We start from the raw sequence: 20,554 nt of genomic DNA, 5'->3' as shown, positions 1-20,554 counted from the left end.
GCTGGACTGGAAGAGGAGCAACTGGGACTAGAACCTGGTGCCCGTAAGGGATGAGGGTGCTGCAGGGGAAGGACTAACCAAGTGAGCCACGGCACCGGCCAGCTGTTTTACTCATTCAGATTTTGTTCCTGCACTGCTACCTTACGTCACTTAACTCTTACACCAGGGCTTCCTTTCAATTCCAAGGCCGTGCTTATGCCCCTGCACTGTGCGCTCCCCGCTCTGGGAGGCAGGCACCTGCCGCTGCACTTCCGAGCCCTGCTCCTGCCTCTGACTTGCGAAGTGTTTCCCTCCCGCTTCCAACAACCTGCTCTATGTGTCCCTGCTGCAAGCAACTCGGATATTTTGGAAAGAGGTTACCTCATAACCAAACAGCTAAATCCATGCACTCGCTGGTCCTCTCTCGCCTTCAACTCTGCAGCTACAGAGAAATGACAGAATTTAACGTGTTGGACTCAGTATCATGCTGTTACTAACCACTGGTTACTCGATTGTTCCGCCTCTCTCAAAATGTTCATGCAGATGATGGTGTTGTTATCTTTTTCTTAACAAGGAAGTTACTTAGCTGGGCTATGAACTTACTTTTTCTGTCATTTAAATCTATTTAAGAATATCTCGGCCGGCACCACAGCTCACTTGGCTTAATCCTCCACCTTGTGGCGCCGGCACACCGGGTTCTAGTCCCGGTCGGGGCGCCGGATTCTGTCCCAGTTGCCCCTCTTCCAGGCCAGCTCTCTGCTGTGGCCAGGGAGTGCAGTGGAGGATGGCCCAAGTCTTTGGGCCCTGCACCCACATGGGAGACCAGGAGGAAGCACCTGGCTCCTGGCTTCAGATCGGCGCAGCGTGCCGGCCGTAGCGGCCATTTGGGGGTGAACCAATGGCAAAGGAAGACCTTTCTCTCTGTCTCTCTCTCTCTCTGTCTCTCTCTCTCTCTCTCACTGTCTAACTCTGCCTGTAAAAAAAAAAAGAATATCTCATTTTATAGATAATTTCCTACTTTTTCCCTGCCTCTGTGACGTTTTTTACCTTTAAGGTGTATTGTGGTTTTAAGAAGTGGCATGAAGTCTTTCAAGCAGTGTCAGTGGCAGGTTTACAACTGACTTTTGGTGCTACCTTAAAGTATAGGATTTTATTCTGAGTGTCTGTTTAATTTTTATGTATTTAGTTTTATTATTTGCAAGGCAGGGGGGGGAGAGAGAGACAGAGAGAGAGATGTCTTCCATTTGTTGGTGTGTTTCCTGGATTCTCCTAACAGCCATGATGGGGCCAGCTGAAGACAGGAGCTGGAACTCACCCCGGGTCTGCAGACTGATACGTGTGCAGGGGCCTGAGTCCTTGAGCCGACCCTGCTGCCGCCCAGGGTGCACTTCAGCAGGAAGCTGGAATCAGAAGCAGAGCCAGGGCTGAGACCCAGACACTCTGAAATTAGACGCAGGTGTCCCGAATATTGTTTTAACTGCTGCTCCGAATGCCTGCCCTAAAAATATGGCATTTTAGAGTATGATAATAACAAGTATGACTGTGAAAAATGACAGTCTAGTTTCCTGTATACTTCTTGCTTGCTTGCTTCCTGGCCAAATTTACTAATTAGTTTTGTAAATAAAATTTTTAATTGAATCCACTGCTGCCAAGTTCCCTGGGATTTCAAACCTCTCTGCTTCTTAGGCCTCTTACATAGATTTTTTTAAATAAACAACTTTTTAAGGCTATAATAGTGATTCATGGACCAAATTTAGGTAAGCTTAATTTTCTATGATCAATTGGGGAGAACAAAAAGTTCAAATCCTCTCATTGACGTTTAAAAACAGAAAGGTTGCAAGTTTACATAATTAGTTTTAGGTTAATTTTGATGTTTTTTAAATCATATACTTTAAAAAAGTACATTTCTTTTAAAAATATTTATTTATTTATTTTAAAGAGTTACACAGAGAGAGAAGGAGAGGTAGACAGAGAGAGGGGTCTTCCACTCTCTGGTTCACTCCCCAATTGGCTGCAATGGCTGGAGCTGTGCTGATTGGAAGCCAGGAGCCAGGAGCTTCTTCCAGGTCTCCCCTGTGGGTGCAGGGGCCCAAGGACTTGGGCCATCTTCTACTGCTTTCCCAGGCCATAGCAGAGAGCTGGATCGGAAATGGAGCAGCCAGGACTAGAACCTGCGCTCATATAGGATGCTGGTGCTGCAGGTGGCAGCTCTGTTCACTACACCACAGCGCCGGCCCCTAAAAATTTTTATTTCTAAAGCAAAGAAATATTCCCCTTTGTAATTGACATATGAAGAGATACTTTGAGAGTAGGTAAAAATCCTATTTCTCATCAAAGTTTTTATCCACTCATTTTAATACCCATTGATGATTTTCTACTTTCATAGTTTTTTCCTATATTCACTGGTTGGTATTCTACCAGAGGAAGCACTTTGTCTTCTCACGCATTTAGTTATTTGTATGGCTGTTGATTCACATTCCTGTTCCGATCCATGCAATAGATTGTTGTTCATTGCTATTGTAATATATTTTTCTGCTCAAATTATTCTAGATTGGGCCCTGTAAAAGCCCTTAATGATGGTCCTTTTGATATACTTCAGCAGATTTTGAGGGGAGGAGTCATTATATTCTGGTGAAACAGGGTGCTCCAGGTTCTTCCTGAACTTCTTCTGGTCCAGCCCTGAAGTCAGCCATTGCTTTAAGTAGCAATGGTTCCCTTTAATAACAAAAGGTCAAGATCTGGGTATTAGGTGTGCCCGTGGCTGGCGGAATGTCACTGTCTCCAGGTGCTTTCAGAGAATAAGATAGACAGATACAGAGACAGAAATATAAATATAATATATGATAGGTGAGAGCCGATTGAGATCAAACCATAAGTTCACAGATTGGAACGTGATATCTCTAATTCCAGGCCAGTATCACAAGCTGTGTTGTAGTCCAGCGGTGTACAGTAGACACAATATGAGACACAGGTGTAGTTATAAACTTTCCAGTTGCCATGTTTAGAAAAGTAAAAGAAACAGTTGAGATCAGTGGTAATACAAATATTTCTTTAACCTGATATATCCAACATTGTCTCAACATGACACGTTACTAATGCAGTATTTCCCTTTTTTTGCACAAAGCCTTCCGAATCCAGCATGCATTGGACAGTTACCCACGTGTCCCGAGTTTGCTGTCGTCCGGTCAGGCATTCAGTGCCATGTGCTGCTGATGACCGTCTTCCCGGACAGTGCACTGTCTTCCTCTTTGACGTATTTGTTCTTCCAGACTCTGACAATGAAAAACGTGGCTTCTATTGCTTTCAAAATATTGCCTGATTTTTTTCAAGCCTATAATACAAAGAAGGTAGATCAGGTTGGCCAATTTATACAATAGGGAGAAAAATAAAACCTATTAAAATTTAATTTTTAGGCCGGCGCCACGGCTCACTAGGCTAATCCTCCGCCCCGGGTTATAGTCCTGGTTGGGGCCCTGGTTCTGTCCCGGTTGATCCTCTTCCAGTCCAGCTCTCTGCTGTGGCCCGTGAAGGCAGTGGAGGATGGCCCAAGTGCTTGGGCCCCTGCACCTGCATGGAAGCACCTGGCTCCTGGCTTTCAGCACAGCGCATCAGCCGTAGCGGCCATTTGAGGGGTGAACCAATGGAAGGAAGACCTTTCTCTCTGTCTCTCTCTCTCTCATTGTCTAACTCTGCCTGTCAAAAAAATTTAATTTTTAAAAATTGTTCTAGGTGAAGACCATGCAGTAAGAGCTTTACATCTTGACTGTGCCATTCAGTGGATTCTCACCGATGCGTGCACCTCTGATTGCCAAAGCCCCAGCCTCTCATCACCCCAGAAATTTCCCCCTTGCTCTCAGAGAAAACCTCCATTGGCCTTGTTACATGGTTAAATGTTGTCAATACTGACATAAGGGAGTTTAGTAGGGGGTTAAGCTGCTACTTGGGATGCTGGCATCACATATCTGAGTCCTGGCTGCTCTGCTTCTAATCCAGCTCCCTGCAAATGAGCCTGGGAAAGCAGCAGAGGATCACCCAAGGGCTTGTGTCCCTGTCACCCATGTGGGAGATCTGGATGGAGTTCCAGGCTTTTGGTTTTGGCTTGGCCCAGCCCTGGCCGTTGTGGCCATTGGGGGTGAAATCAGCAGATGGAAGATCCATTGATCTCTCTGTCTTTTTCTCTTTCTCTATAACTCTGTCAAATAATTAATCTGAGAGGAAAAAACACTTAAAGTGTTACTGACTACTCTATGCTATGCTGAAGCCAACAGTAATACTTTTAACTACAGATTGACGTGAGAGCTCATCACTGGTGTCTGTATTGTTTTGGTTATTTTTTCACGCTGACATCTTCCTTCTAAGCTCACTGTTATTATTTTTCTCCTTCCTCTCTCTGATTGGCTGTTTTTGACTCCTCCTCCTCCAGCCGTCCTCAGACTCGCTTCCTCCTGGAAGCCCACTCTGACCTTCCACCGTGATGACCAACTGGAGGCCAGATGGACACTCCAAGTGTCCATCCATCTCTCCCAGCACGACTGGCGTCGCTTGGCCTTGTGGGCTCTGGTGTCTCGGTCCCTCTTCTCCTCCATCCTGAGCGCACTGAGATCCAGAATCCCTTCTCACTTTCCTTTGTGTCCCTGTTGCCAAAGCAGGTGTGGCACAGTAGGACCTTGGCAAGCACTGGTCGAATGAATAGTGACAGGTGAGATAACTTACGCCAGGTCCATAGTGAGGAACAGGCAGAGCGAGAGTATGAACTGAGTTTGTTTTTTAACTTAATTGCTTGCTGAATTTCTCTGGTGTGTTTTACTTGAACTGAGAGAAAAGCCGAAGAGATTGTTCATGGTCCGTTTGGTTAAAGAAAGGAGTTAGTATATCTCTAGAGATCTGAGCGATTATTGCAGAAACACGTAGTTGGGGCCATCGCTCGATCCTGGTGCAGGTGGACGGCAGAACCCAGAGACTCCCGAAAGCCTGCCGAGCTGGGGCAGGTGCAAGGTGAGAGCAGGACTGGTGGAGATGGGGGAGGCTGGGACCCTCCCTGCCTGGGGGGGGGGGGGCTGTTCTTTGTCATCAGTAGGCCAGAGCACTGGCATCAGTCACAGCACAGAGAGTAACATGATTTCACCCCTAATCTACATTTTAGGTCATTTTGCCAGACTTTTCCGTCTCCATGGTGACGAGTCGATCTATTTCCATGCCTGGGTTATACTCGATACACTGCAGTATTTATAGACAGACAGATGAGGACAGTAGTCATTGCTAGTCACTGTCAAACAAAAGAAAGTTCGCTGTTTTCCCTCTCCAGCTATCGTCCCCCGTGACAGCTCAAGCTTCCTGCTCCAGGAGTTCTAGCCGTCAAGTTGCAGAGTGAGGGCAAACACTGAATCAAAGCGGCAACAGCAGCACACCCACCATGCCCACGCAGCACCAGCATTCCCCATCAGTTCGCACTGTCTCAGCACGTGGAGCGTCTGGCTGTTACCCAGACTGGTGCATGTGGGTGAGAATGGCACTGGCGGTAACCCCAGGTTCTTGGGGTTACCCCTTGGTGTGTTTCTGTTTCCTGGGCACAGCAGCAGGAGCCGCACGCAGACTGGGGACAGATGGCCGACTGGGCAAGATTATGTTCTTATCTCCCGCCACGCTGACAGTCAACAGCCACAAGCTTTGCCCATGGGATGGGCTTTTACCTTTCCTAAGCACGAAGACCTCGCCTGCTGGCCGCCCTTCGGCTGGGTTTCTGTTTGGTCTTGCCGTCTTTCTGGTTCAGTTCAGTTTTCCAAGTAATGTGGATAAAGTGGGATCAGATTTCATCTCAAGAATATATTGTGTGATTACAAAACATTTTAAAATCAGATACCTAAACATTTCAACAGCGTTATCAAATTTCTTTGCAGGAGTAATACGGAATTGTTTCATAGCCTTAATCCAAAATGGCAAATTATGGTTTTAAATGATTAAAAAGGAAATTCTGTTGAATCTCCTATAAGAACAAATAATTTAAAACTATAGTAAAACTGGTTCGTGTTCTCCTGCGACATCACAAGTTAATTTACTGATTTAAAAAAAAAAACTGGCGCCCTTGTGGTGCTATTCATCCAATTTAGATATAGACATGGACTTTGCTAGTTCAAACTTTATTAATACATTTAATCTTACATTTGTATTAATAAGATCATGGTATTTTTTGATGGATTTTAATTTGAAAGAGAGAGATCTCAAAATCAGGATATTAAAAAGGTAGATATTAATGTTACAAGTGAGTCAGGATCCGCATCTGCAGAGCTGGAGAGCCAATATCAGCCCTGCATTTGTGTGCACGGGTGCGCTCTTCATTAGTGAGGTCGGGTCTGATCACCCTGCTCCCAGGGGCCCCCTGCATGGGCAATAGTGATCTGTGAGAGTTCAGAAGCAGAGGGGCTGACCTACTGCGGGCCCCAGCTGGGCATGTGGGCAGATTCGCTGGCAGCCTTAAGCTGTGAGTGCTGGTTTAACCTCTCCCTCGATTGTTGGTGACTTCCAGATGCCATACAGAGGATGTATTCTATAGGGCACGGCCGTAGGAAGACCAGTCATGACTTTGCTCAGATTGTGAGAAGTGCGTGTGAACTGGTTTCTTTGTGTGTTATTATATGATTTATCTGTCTACAGTGTACAGGTAAGGGATGTAGACATGAGATGCCGGCTGTTTGAGTTGTTTTTCCACATGTATAGATATATAGAAAAATAATAAATGGACTCTTCATTTGAGATCTCTTGAAAAAAAATTTCAAGTATGTTTTCAGTTAATAAATAAATAATTAAATTCAGATTTTTATAAAGCTATCACTTCATTTACAGATATTTCAGTATGTAGCTCTGAAAATGACTTTGTAAAGAATACCTTTTATAATTATAATTCTCATCCCTGAGACCTTGCTAGTATGAATTTAAATTTTGAAAACTTGGGCAATAAATCAGGCTATCACTATAATTTTAAATAATAATACTGTCTGAGTGCTAGAAAAGTTGCCAAAAGCAGTGTTTAAAGAGAAATTTATAGCACAAAATGCTTACATTAGAGAAGAACATCTGTCTCCCGTCAGTGACCTTACGAAGCTAGTAACAATCAGAGCAAACGATTCAGAATAAGCAGGAAAAGGAAATAATGAGAGTAAGGGGGTGGGCATTTGGCCCAGAGATGAGGAAGTCTGCAGCTGCCGTCAGAATGCCGAGTTCTGGTCCCGGCTTGGTCCCCCGTCCCAGCTTCTCATCAGTGCAGGTCCTGAGTGGTGGCCCAGGAGGACTCAGTGGATTGATGGATTGAGTTCCTTCCACCTGCACGGGAGACCTGAATTGTGTTCCCAGCTGCTAGCTCAGGCCCCTAGCCCAAGTCTGCCTGTTGCAGGCATTTTGGGAGTGAATCAGCTGATGGGCTCCCTGTCTGTCATACTGTCTGTCTCTTTCTCTCTTTTACTGCCTCTCAGATAAATTTTAAAAAGAAAAAAAGAACAGAATTAATGAAAGAGTAAGCAGAAAAATAATAGAGAAATTCAGTCAAACTAAAAGCTTGCTCTTTGAAAACATCAATACAATTGATAAGACTTATCCAGACTGAACAGGGGAGAGAGAGAGAGAGGGAGGAAGGGGGAGAGAGAGAAAGAGATACTGATGACCAGTGATACAAATCAGCAAGGAAGCATCATTACAGATTCGATGAAATAAACTATGTTTCTTCGGCACTCAATGAGTCTATCCTTAATTTTGGTTTCCATCAGCACCAACATATAAAGGATAATAAAGGTACCATGTAAAAACTTATACAAAATTAACAGTTTCCTAAAGAGATACAAACCACCAAAGTTCACTCAAGAAGAAACAGAAGACATGAATTTTGCCTTATATCTATAAAAATAAATTTGTGTTCATCTAACTGGGTCCACACTCACTTTGTGTCACACCAAAGCCACCGTGCAATGAGGAGTTTGAGCCTGTTTAACAACACTCTCCTACTACTCTACCTACTCAACTCCAAATGCATTTAGAAGCCTGAAGTCCAGTTTTCTCTCCCTGCTGAATTCTAGTCAAATAGGGGTGGCTTTGCTCATGCAAATGAGAAAAGTGAATTCCAAGGTGGGGACAGCATGCATCCTGGAAAATGTCACAACAGAGATAAAATGTGAAGGGTGAGGAACAATTCCCAATCATTCTTCTGGGCGAGAACGTTCTTGATGCATTTCTATCATGGCCTCCATTTTTTGGAAGCATTTCAGAAAACATGATGGAAACCACAGCATAAAGTTCTTTATTTCTGTGCCTGGAAAGCACAGAGACGAAGTAGAGACGAAGTGAATCTCCAAGAAACAAAAAGGACCAAGGAAGGTGACAAGAAGGTGTTCTTTGTTTTTTAATATAGAAGATTTATTTTATTTATTTGAAAAGGCAGAGTGACAAGTCGGGAAGAGGGGAGGAGAGATTTCATCTACTGACTCACCCCCCAAATGGCAACAGTAATTGAGGCTGGGCCAGGCAGAAGCCCGCAGTCTGGAACTAGATTCAGGTCTCCCACGTGGGTGGCAGGGAGCCAAGCACTTGGGCCATCCTCTGCTGACTTCTCAGGTACCTTCGTGGGAAGCTGGATCAGAAGCAGAGCAGCCAGGGTTTGAGCCGGCACCCTGATGGAGTATTCCCGCATCGCAGGCACCAGCTTGTCCTCTGTGCCACAATGCCAGCCCGGCAAACAAAGTTTTAGTTAGAGCAAACTCTCTGGGGAAGGTTTTTAAAAAGTCATCAGCATCATAGGATTCACAGAGAAAACACCAGCTTAGGGACCTAAAGTAGAAGAAGATAAATATTTTCTAAATGATACAGAATTTCATAAAGTGAGGTTACCTGGACCTAGAATTGGCTTTATTTAAAATTTCATAAATGAGTGTGAATTTCAAATTCACAAACAGTATGCTATTTTTCTAGGTTAGAAGAGGCTTAGGACCCAGGGGAAATCTGGGTGGTGTCTTAGAGCCCGGGCTAATGTGCAGGAGCACAGAAAATAAATGTCCTTCCGAGAAACACTGGTCATCAAGAGTGAGATGGAAATAATTTAAGCTGTACTCAGGAAACGTTGAGTTTCAAAGTTCAGTCATACTCCTGACAAAGGAATCTGGGAGTTGCTGCAAATCATTTCCATTCTCCTTCATTTTAAGAAAAAAAAAAAGGAAATGAGATGCATAGGAATAAAGAGGACATATTTGTGTGTGCCTATGAAAATATTTTAATTCTGTTAGACATTTTCTTCACGCTCCAACCCGTGCCATCAGCCACCATAAACTGCCTGCGAATGCCACCACACTGCTTTTCTCTCTCACAGTTCCTTTAAATTACAGGAGTAAGGAGTCACTGCTTTAAGAAACTCATCAAAGAGCATCTCTGAGCACAAGGCAACAATGAGACGCAGGTTGTAATTTGTAATTACATCTGTGAGCGCAGTCCCGGATTAGCTTCGATTCCAGCCAGCGCAAAGTAATTATGTGTTCCAGACTGGAGTGCGCTGATGCTCTGCCTGAAAAGCTCACGCCCGGCAGGCCCTGGGTGCAGAGGTTAAGGCACCCGCATCCCATGCTGAAGTTCATGGTTCCAGTCTCTGCCCTGCTTTCCACCCAGCTTCCTGCTAATGCGCAAACTCTGCGAGGCAGCAGATGACGGTTGAAGTCCTTGGGTCTCTGCCACCCACAGGGGACACCCCGATTGAGTTCTGGGCTCCTAGCTTCGGCCTGCCCCAGCCCCAGCTGTTACAAGCTTTTGGGGAGCAAACTAGCAGATGGATCATCTCCTCTCTCTGTCGCTCCCCCTCTTCGTGGAGGAACGACACAGGACCCTGCGCTGTTCTTTCGTCTGCTCGGCCCTCCCCGGGTTTGCTGCTGGTTCTTCCCGGGTTGGCTACCGTCCCTTCCACCTCTGTGGAAGGGCGGTTCCCCCTAGCCACTTTCCCCACTTCGCAGGGGAGCGGCACACCGCCGGCCGGCTCTCTCGGGGGCTGCACAGGTGTTCCTTCAGATAGATGTTCCCCTTAGATGTTCCTGGTGCATGTTTTCTCTCTCCTCCTTTATAGTCCTCTTCCACCAATCCCAACTCTGCTATCCACATGCCGAGTACGCTGCTCTCCTCCAATCAGGAGCAGGTTCAGCTCCTGGAGGTCATCACTCAAGTTGGCAAGAGGCAGCTGCATAGAAGCTGTTTCTCCCTTCTCAGCGCCATATTGTGGGAGAGCAGATGCATAGAATAAGTCTTAATTCCAGTAACTTAGTCTAGTCCGAGTTGCTCCCCACACTCTCTTTCTCTGTTGTTCCACCTTTCAAGTTAATAATAATAAAAAAAACACTTTATGTAGATTTCCTACTTTGCTCTAAGAAAAAATCAGCTCCCAATATTATGCCATAAAGGGACACCCTAGGGATCATATAGCAATAGTTAAAGCAGGTTAGCTTTACAAAAATCAAATGGGTACCAAGCTGAGACCCACACAGGGGTAATCGCATATGTGCTTCCCCGTATCTCTCATGACCTGTTCAACTCTGAGTATATCCTATCAACAAATTCAGGCTCGATCCTCTCTGTGGGTGTTAGTAAAGCAGAGTTTGGAGGATGGAAATGTCTTCCAGGCTCAAGAAAACCAGGCAGAGGAAGACCAAGCAGGAACACAAAGCCCCCATTTCCCACGTGGAATCCGTCAGCCACAGATCTTCTTTGGTGTAGGCATCACCCAGCTCAACACACGTGCAGGTGCACGTGACAATCCTTGCTAGATTGCCTGTGGACTCGTTTTCTTCAGTGGCCTGTACGGTTATGAGGTTGGGAGAATCCCTGATCAAGGCAGATGTCATGGCTGCCTCTTCTGATAGGTCGGGCTTGGGTCAGGCAGTGAAAACAGAGAAAGCTCACGGGGTGGGGTGGGGCACAAGGCTACTGGATCATGAGAGAGATGACAGATGGTCAGATTCTTCTGCTTTCCTGCAGAGAACTCGAAGGGAATCGTTGTTTAGTTACCTTATCTCAAATCCCTACGACTTGACACATGAAAGGGACTCTTAGTTCTGGACAGTTCTCAAGGGAGGAGTTTGCGTGATTTTTGTGTCAGAGGAAACAAAAGCTGGACTTAGTAAGTGTGAGAGCACAAACGTTCTGGGAATGCGCACTAGATGCCTTCTAGCCCAGTGGCTTACATCAGACAGTCGCTGAAGCCTCAGCTTTGGCGCTTCGGCTGTTCTCCTAAAGCGTCTATGATAGTGAGTGCTCTTGTCCTGGCCAGAAAGATGACCCTCCTGTATGCATCAAGTGCTTCTTGTGTCTGACTCTGCTCGTTACCTACCTCCCATAGGCATTTGCGATGAATGACTTGAGCGGAGAGTATGCAACTGATGCGCCGTGGGCCCCAGGCGCCTTTGAAGAGGGAAACGTGTCCAGAGCTTGGAGTGGGAAGAGCTGCATGTTCCTACCCGTGCCGGGTGTGTGGCCTGGAGATCTCCTCCCCCGTCTGCGTCTCTTCTTGGAGAGAGTAGTGATAGGAAGGACCGCAACAAGGAGGGCCTGCTCACCTGCGGGTTCATCATCAGGTGCAGAGGGTGGGTTTGAAAATACACTGCTCTCTGTGAAGCTGCCCACTACTGCTCAGTTTATTATTGTTTTCCGTGTTGGCTAACAATGCGCACACCATAGTTATTTCTGCCGCCAGTCTTTCAGCCTATCCTACTGATGGATTCCGAGTTGTTTCAGTTGGGAATTGTATCCACCTCTGCTTTCTAGATGGGAGTAGCACAGAAATTCAGCACTTGAACACCTAGGAGCTGTCCCGTCATTGCTTCCAGTGCTGGCCCTGGCCTGGTCTCTCGCATCCTGCAGAGCAGTGGAAGCCTGGACTGGCTTCGGTCCTGCCTGAAATTGCATCACTCAAGATACACATGAGCAGCTAAGTATCTGAGCGTGTATTTATGTGGTTTTTACTCCGGCCTTCATGGAACACTCAACAATTCTGAATGGCCTCAGGTAGGTCCCTGAACCCTCCCCAGATGTGATTGTTCTTTTATAAAGTGAGGAAGGTTAAACTGTGTGACTTGGACTTTTTTATGACGTCACTGTAATTCCTAGATGGTTGGGGGAAGGAGGTAGGTGCTGGGCAGGGTCCTATGGGTAACAGGGATACCATCTTTTCTTTTTTTGACAGGCAGAGTGGACAGTGAGAGAGACAGAGAGAAAGGTCTTCCTTTGCCGTTGGTTCACCCTCCAATGGCCGCTGCGGCTGGCGTGCTGCGGCCGGCGCACCGCACTGATCCAATGGCAGGAGCCAGGTGCTTCTCCTGGTCTCCCATGGGGTGCAGGGCCCAAGCACTTGGGCCATCCTCCACTGCACTCCCTGGCCACAGCAGAGAGCTGGCCTGGAAGAGGAGCGACGGAATCTGGCGTCCCAACCAGGACTAGAACCAGGTGTGCCGGCGCCGCAGGCGGAGGATTAGCCTAGTGAGCCACGGCGCTGGCTGACATTGTTTTGAAACTATTTGTTAGTGCAGCCTTACTTGTTAACTTGTTGACTTCAGGGTGCTTTAAGCAAGTTGAATATTAAAGAAAGAGACTGATTTTTCCATCTGTTAGGTATGACCATCTCTTTTGCTTTTTTATACTTTATTTCTCCCCAATTTACTTTTGATTTTTTTAAGCATTTGTAATTGATATTGTAGTCTAAGGCATAATGGCTCAACTACATAAAGAGTTCAATAAAGAGTCAGAAGACCAAGTCCAGTAGGAAAACAGGTGAGGACCATAAGCAGTCCTCAGATGCAAAGCTCATCTCTTTTTCAACGCTTTCAGGAACGTAACATGTGAGAGTGACTACGCTACAAACCGAGATGATGCAGAGCCGTGGCACCTGTGTCTCCGCTCCTCCCTGGCTGGGGGCTGCCCTAGGACAGCCAGGCAGCGTCCTTTGACCAAGGGCAATGGCTGGGTGAGACTCAGCTGGGAGTCATGAGCACGCAGCTCTCCCAGGTGCAGAGGGGATGCGAGGCTCCACGTGGAAGGGGGCTGGGACGCACCCCGTGTGCACCGTGGACCCTCAGCGTTACTGGGAAGCGGCAGGCATTGGAGAGGCTGCCTGTGCTGTTTGTGTGTGCTTCTCTGCCTTGGGAAGACAGGCGGCGTCATGGAGAAGGACGCGCAAGCGAGGAGGAGGGAGAGAACGCCCACCTGCGTTGTCTTCCCCGAGCCCCCTCCGGTGTGGTCTTTGGCTTGGCTCCCAGAGCTCTTGAGAAACACTGCAGGAGGTGTTCAGCCAGGTGGACTCAGACTGCTGAGCCTTGCGGGGGGAGGAGATGACTGATGGCCTGTGGCTCCCTCTTGCCTGCCCTGGAAGAAAATGTCTCACTCCTCGCTTGGGAACTGAAGGCGCCATGTCCCCGCGAATGGAGGCTGCCTCCTGCTCTGCCACCCACAGCGTAGGTAAGTTCTTTATTATTCCCGGAGTGGCGACATGTTGCAGGAGCAGAAACAAGCGTTCTAGAAGCCTGGTAACCAACAGTGTAGGACTATCGCACCGTTCTCTCTTTCTCTGTCCTTCTGCGAGCCTTGTGTGTGTGTTGGGAGAAACCTGGGGATTTGTTGTATGGGTGACAATATTGCCCCTACACACTTCATGTCTACTTTCTGTATATTATTGCTGGGTACCTCGATAATCCCGCGTGGGCATCCATCCTGTTCCATGGATGATGGAGCTGCTCCCACTGCTTGTGTCCACAGCCAGCGAGTGTTAGAATGCACACTTGAACCCCTCCGTCTGCATCCCACATCCACGTAGTCTTGCTGCGAGAACATTTAAAAGTGATTTGAAGTTCCTCGAATCTCATCTGTGGCGTCCTGGGGCAGATGGGAGCCTTGAAAGGCAAGAATATGGCAGCTTAGGTGGGTAAACAGAGCTCTGCTCGTGGTCCTGCCCACACTGCTGCTGCAATCCCCGTGCGCAGCCTCTGTGTAGGGGCAGGTGCTGATTGCTCACACAGCCACAGTGACACACACAGGCTTTATTTAACTGGAGAACTTTAATAACTGGCTTTTTTGCCTTGCTGGAAACAGCCTCTAATCTTCCTGGTAGAAAGTGGTGCATTCACGTCTCAGAGCTGGTGTGGGCTTCAATTACAATAGCATACTTAGCTTCTCATTTGTTATGTGGTCTTAAGTAAGAATATGCAGTGTCCAAACTTACATAAGATTGCCTTTATGTGCTTTGTATAGGATTTTTCCATCACACCTAACACTGAAGCTGGTAGTCGTAGCCGAAGACGGAAACACTTCCTGCTACAGTTTTCATGGGGGCACCTGGAGAGAATGCCTGGCCCTAAATGAGCACTCTTGCTGGTGAAGATGTTTGGATCGAGGGTCCTTGGAGTCATCTTTTCCAGCCACTTCGAGGCTGGGGGGTTGGGAGGGGGAAGACAAACAAGGCAGGTACAAGAGCAGGAAGTCCTTGGAGCAGAAATTAATACAAATCGCTACTCTCCCGCCTCCCAGGGGGCTTTCCAAAGCGCTTTCTTGCACACGTGGTGCACATTCGGTGTCTGCCAAGCCCAACCTGCAGCCTGGGATGTTTGTTAAATAGTACCAGGTTTTACAAAACCAAGGCAGGTTGTCAAAATCAAATCAGGCTGCGAGTGCTGATGCAGGGGCAGGCCTTGACGGAGGCATTGGGTTACTGAAAGATGAGCTTCATTCTGAAGCACTAAGTGGCTGCGGAGGAAATCGGAGATACACAACCTAATGCTGTTAAAGACCTGCAGAGACAGGAAGTGAGTCACGGGACAAGACGGGACCGAGGGGGTCAGTTCCTGCAGGCTCAGAGACTTGTTAGGATCTGTACCCGAGACAAAAGGGGGAAACAGAAACCTATTAGTCCTTACTTCATTCAGTTTTTTCTTTTCTTTCTTACATTGGTGGTGCACAGCTGATGAAGCCTTGCCTCTGGGCACCAAGTGACTTGAATAGCCAGAGTTGTCTTCTGAACTGTGATCGTAGACAAGTGGATTCTGGTTAGGACATGGTCTGGCAAACTGTGACAACAGCAGCCTTACAGGTAAACCTGGATGCTACGTAACGGTGAGAGGCCAGTGCCACTGATGGTGTGCAGAGTTCAGTTGACAGCCCCCAAGTGCACTATGGGGGACTTTATATTTATTTGAAAGGCAGAAGGAGACAGATAGAAGATTTCTATCTATATTTTACTCACACACCTAACATAATGCTGAGCTCAGAATAGACGGTAAGCAAATACTTAGTAGTGGATGAATGAAGTCGTGTGTCTATTAGGAACTGCGAAATGGTTAGTAATAATTGCCTGACAATTTTTAAAAGATAGAGGTTTCCTCATGGTTGTAGAATGATTGCTGAAGCTCCGACCATCATATGTCAGCTAAAAGACAGGAAGAGGGAAGAAAAGCACACAGATGAGTTGGCTTTTTTTTTAAAGAATATGCATGGGAACTTGCCCATGACCACTGCATATTCCTTATGGGTCACATCTCTTAATGAGGGAGGCTGAGATAAGTTGTCTCCAGCCAATGAGAGTTGTCATATTGAAAAATTTTGATTGATTCAGTGAAGATGAACATGGGATAGACAACTGTCAATCGCTCCCATAACTAGCTGTCAGTGATACCTCCTAAAGAGATTGTCTTAATCCACCTATGAGGTTAGATGGTCTTACAGTATAATGCAAGTGTGTGTGGGGGTGGGGGGGGGCAGTCAGTGGTGCGGAATTGAGATGAGCAAACAGGATAAGAATCCGCATCAGTTTATCCCAGAAAGGAGAGCGGCTTAAGGACCGGGAGCTGTCCGCTGGGTGGAGGAGGATATACCAGGAATCAGGTGAGACCGAGAGGGCCGTGGTGGTGTTGGGCCACGAGCGTCACCTCCAGGCAGGCAGGAAGGAGACAATCTGCAGCTGGGAGTGGGGTTTGCAGGCCCAGGCTCGGCAGCTGCAGCACGGGCAGGTGCAGGGGGCGGTGGACCGGCCCAAGGCCTCGCAGAGGACACGGCGGATCGCTTACCCCTGCACGCACTGCTGGTGTGGAATGTGCCGCCCGTGTCTCGCGGCAGTGCTGAGCACAGGTGGGTTTTCTTCTTGCTGTGAACCAGTGTTGGGGAACAACGCTGGGGAAACCAGAGCGGGGCTGTGACACTTCCCACCACCCGGCCGCTCGGGCCCCCCATGAGCGCGGGTGGGTCGTCGTCCACGCGAGGCAGTCTCTCCTAATACACATTCCCCATGAACTTTCTGGAGACCGCATGTAGGACTCAATTTCAGTTATTTTTACACCAAAATAAAATCATTTTCAATTCTACTTATTCACAGACTTTTTCGAAGTGCCTTGGTCATTGCAATACCTTATCTATGGTCATCTATCCTTGAAATTTAATGTTAGAATTTTCTCATAAGCATTCAACATAGCTTTTATAATTGCTTGCTGAGTTCTTAGTGTTTCAGGCAATACTTCCAGTGTCCTTCCAATCACACATCATGATCATGTTTCTAAGGAATCTTAATAACACAGCACTGACCATTAAAGACACAGGTTCAACATTCCTAAGTGTGTGTTTTCATTTTTGTGAATTTTGTTTCTACTTGTGTCATTGGATTCATTCTTCCCAAAGCAGAGTTCAGGGCTTCAGCAGTGGGGTGAAGGAAGCAATCACTAAGTCACCACTGAATCAGTCAGACGTTTAAGGCAGGCTTACATCTTTTCCAGCACAGGGAAAGCTAAGAGCTGGCCTTTGGCATCAGGTGGAGAAATGAGAACCCAAATGAAATTTTCTGATTTTGTATCTGGGCTAAAATGACATAGAATATCTATAAATAGTGACTGTCTTCTAAAAGGAAGCCCTAGGGGTAGGCATTTGGTGGAGAAGCTGGGACTCCGTTTGGAACACTCAATACTGGAGTACGAGGTTCAAGTCCCAGCTCTTAGACTTCGGACTCTGCTCCCTGCTAGTGGGCTGGGGAAAGCATGAAAGCTGATCCAAGTGCTTGGGCCGCAGCCACCCACGTGGGAGGCCTGGAAGAAGCATCTGGCCTAGGCCCGGCTCAGGCCTGCCCATGGCTGCCATCTGCAGAGTGAACCAGCAGATGCAGTCTCTCTCTGTCTCTCTATATGTATATTTCTCTATCTCTGCAACTCTGACTTTCAAATAAGTAAATAGATATTTTTAAATGGAGTCCAAATTGTGGTGAGAGGAGTAGGGTAGAGTGGGAAGGTAGAGATTGATCCAGTGTCATCTCGTACTCGATAACTCTAGAGCTAAGTTTGTATTCCAAACAACTTAAAATATCCCTAATGTCATATGGTTGAGGAATGCAGTTTAAAGAGTGACAACTGGAAGAGCATGGGTCTCCTAAGAGAAAAATGAGTCACATCTGTGTTTGTCCTAATAATTTTGCTGCAGTTCCATAATTCACTTCTTTGATTTCACAAAAATGAGGATCATGGCTGTTGATTCGGGGTATCCCAAAGTTGTCATTTGAAACTCTTACTATGAATTCATGTTTGGATTATTGTGTTGAAATAAGAGGTTAGACGATCCCGTTTAAGCTGTGGCTGCTACTTGGTCCACGGTGTGGCAGCTGCAGCAGTAGAGAACATGCGTTGTGTAGGTGGTGGGAATGTGAGTCATGTTACCCCCTCTGTTTCCCAAAATGCAGTTACATTGTTTTTACAACAAAAAGAAAACCCGTCTGTGCTTGGCACTGCTGCTAAGAAATATGTAAAACACGTTCAATGGCTGTGATTCTCTTTTTTTGGGGGGGGACAGGCAGAGTGGACAGTGAGAGAGACAGAGAGAAAGGTCTTCCTTTGCCGTTGGTTCACCCTCCAGTGGCCGCCACAGCTGGCACGCTGCGGCCGTCGCACCGCGCTGATCCGAAGCCAGGAGCCAGGTGCTTCTCCTGGTCTCCTGTGGGGGTGCAGGGCCCAAGCACTTGGGACACCATCCACTGCACTCCCGGGCCATAGCAGAGAGGGCAACAGGGATGAAATCTGGCACCCCGACTGGGACTAGAACCCGGTGTGCCGGCGCCGCAGGCGGAGGATTAGCCTAGGGAGCCGCGGTGCCGGCCAATGGCTGTGATTCTCTACTCAGAGCTTGTAAGTCTCTTCTCTTCAAGGCCCTTCCACTCTGCTCCACCATGAAAGTCAGAAAGCAAAGCCCTAAAAATCGTGTCACTCTCCGGAACAGCGAAGTCTCTGGAATCTTCTGGTATTGGCTGCAGTTGGACTTCCACATATTTATTCGTGCGCTGATGATTTGATACTGGTGTCCAGTGTGTTCTGATCAAACCAGGGTAGTTAGAATTTCCATCTCCTTGGACACTTACAATGATTTTATGAGCATAGTTGGACACATTTATGGGATGGAGTATGTATTTCAGTACATGCAGTTGTGCATAAAATGTGTGCTGGGTTGCTGTGGATTCTGTCACTCTGCTGTGGGATTCTAGAACTTTCTCCTTTTGTCTCCCTGTTTGGACACCCATAATTCAACCTCCTTCTACCTCCCTTGGTTTTACCCTTCCCAGCCTGTAGTAAACACTGCTGCACGTTCAGGTAAACATTTGTTATTTCCACACATGAGAGAGAACACAAAGAATTGGCCTTTGTGTCTGATTTCTGTTACTTGACATCATGTCCTCTGGTTCCATCCATTTTGGTGGTCCGGCATCTTATACCCCAATTCCAGACCATTTCTGTATCTCCTCAACCCCTTGAACCTGTGTTCTCCAGGATTCTCTGCTCAGCCCCTTCTCCTCCCTCTGGGTTCTTTGTCCTGACTTTTACCACCATCAGCAGAACACCTGCCTTGAAATCCCACCCCCAGAGTGCACCAGGTGCTTGTGTGGCTTTGTTCTTGGACATCACACTGGCATCCCAAGAACAAACTCATTTAACTAAAAAGGCTTCACTGTTACAGGTTCTTCAGTTCACGCTAACCACATCTGTGCAGCCACCAGCTCAGAAATCTGGAGTGACTTTGATTGCTCTTTGTCCTTGACCCTCCCTGGTGGGAATACTCCGGTTCTGTGGATTCCCTTAGTTCTCTGCTCAGTCTCCCCCTCCGCTTCACACCCATGCTTGCTGCTTCAGTGACTTCTCCATCACCAGTGGCCTGAATTAATACGGTGGTCTCACACCTCTTCTTTCTTTCTGTGCATTTTTGAGTTGTGACAGTGGCTGATGTTCCAGGAGCAGAATCCAGGGCAGCCATCATGGTGGATGCCTGCAACAGCCAGGGCTGGACCAAGTCAAAACCAGGAGTCCGGAACTCAGCCCAAGTCCCCTACATGGGTGTTGGGAACCCAGTTCCTTGAGTCATACCTCCCAGGGTGTGCATTAGCAGGAAGCTGGAGGTGGAAGCCGAGCTGGGACTTGAACTGAGACACTCCTATGTGACATGTACGCATCCTTTAACTGCAGTGCCAAGTACCTGCCCCCCATGACCCATCCTCTTCACTCCTGAGTTGCTGTCCTGTTCTCTCCAGTTTCTAGATCACCTTTGTTGCGATCGCCTGGCCTACTTAAAGCTTTGCAGTAAGCTCCCGCCTCTCTCAACAAGAAGAGTTCAAGTTCTTGGATGTGGTAAACAAAACCCTTTGTGCATTCAGCTCAGTCTTAGCTTTCAGTGTCACTTCTATCCACCGCCTTCCTGGACCCAGACACACAGGGCATCCATCCTGCCCAGGCTCCACGTGGCCCTGCCGCAGTGCCATTTCTGCTCTCTCTCTGTTGATGGGCTCAGCCATCCACTGCTGTGACCTCCATGCAAAGACGGGGAGATCTGAGGGACACAGATGCTTTGCTTCTTTGATTATACACTCTCGCCACATTGTACTGTGCCTATTTGTGTTTCTGTCTCCAGCACGGGGACCATAAGGCTGTGGGAGGCAGGGACCGCATCTCGCTCAATAGTTGCCTCCCTGGTGTCGGGTGTATGGTAATTGTCTAAGAGATGGTAAGTAAGCAGATCTCCAGGTCCCGGGCCCCTTGCAGCTCCCATTGTGCACTGCTTTCTCCTTGTACTTCTTGAACAAAGTTCTCGCCACCATGCAGCTGCTCTGCTTTTCCTCCAGCCCCGGGTCCTTGCATCTGACCCTCTGCACTTCCAAGTGGCAGCGCTGGGACAGGTCAGCCCCAGCTCACACGTCCACCAGCACTTCTCACTTCGCAGATCAGCTCCTGGCTCGTCAGGCTTATCTCAGGCCCCGGGGGTCAGAGACTGAGACTACGTTCCCTCTCTGACCCCCGTGGCTCCCTCCGCGTCTGACCTTTGTCTGCCTCTGTGCTCTGCCCTTCTGTTGCGTGAAGGAGTTGTGCTCCATCTCCCACTCTTGCTTTCTGTGCTCGGGTAGAATGATAGCACTTATGGTGATGAGAACTGACATTTGTCCCAATAGTTTATTTTGAAAGATGTATTTGTTTATTTGAAAGGCAGACTTACAGGGACAGAGAGAGAGAGGTCTTCCAGCTGCTGGTTCACTCGCCATTTGGCCACAATGGCTGGAGCTGGGGTGATG

At 47.5% G+C, this 20,554-nt stretch overlaps 1 protein-coding gene across 1 annotated transcript in view; it reads left to right on the top strand.

The window, feature by feature from the left end:
* The window catches only part of LOC138843660 (serine/arginine repetitive matrix protein 1-like), a 42,708-nt gene extending 26,374 nt beyond the window's left edge, over nucleotides 1-16,334 (top strand). The window contains exons 5-8 of the mRNA XM_070048360.1: nucleotides 11,333-11,576; nucleotides 11,758-11,997; nucleotides 12,817-13,443; nucleotides 14,233-16,334. The gene's annotated coding sequence lies outside the window, so the exon portion shown is untranslated. The remainder of the gene's footprint in view (nucleotides 1-11,332; nucleotides 11,577-11,757; nucleotides 11,998-12,816; nucleotides 13,444-14,232) is intronic.
* Nucleotides 16,335-20,554: the final 4,220 nt, after the last annotated feature.

Source organism: Oryctolagus cuniculus, chromosome 9, assembly GCF_964237555.1.
Source record: "Oryctolagus cuniculus chromosome 9, mOryCun1.1, whole genome shotgun sequence".
NCBI lineage: Eukaryota > Metazoa > Chordata > Mammalia > Lagomorpha > Leporidae > Oryctolagus > Oryctolagus cuniculus.
The sequence above is the reverse complement of the archived record's forward strand: the minus strand, read 5'-3'. Positions and strand labels throughout refer to the sequence as shown.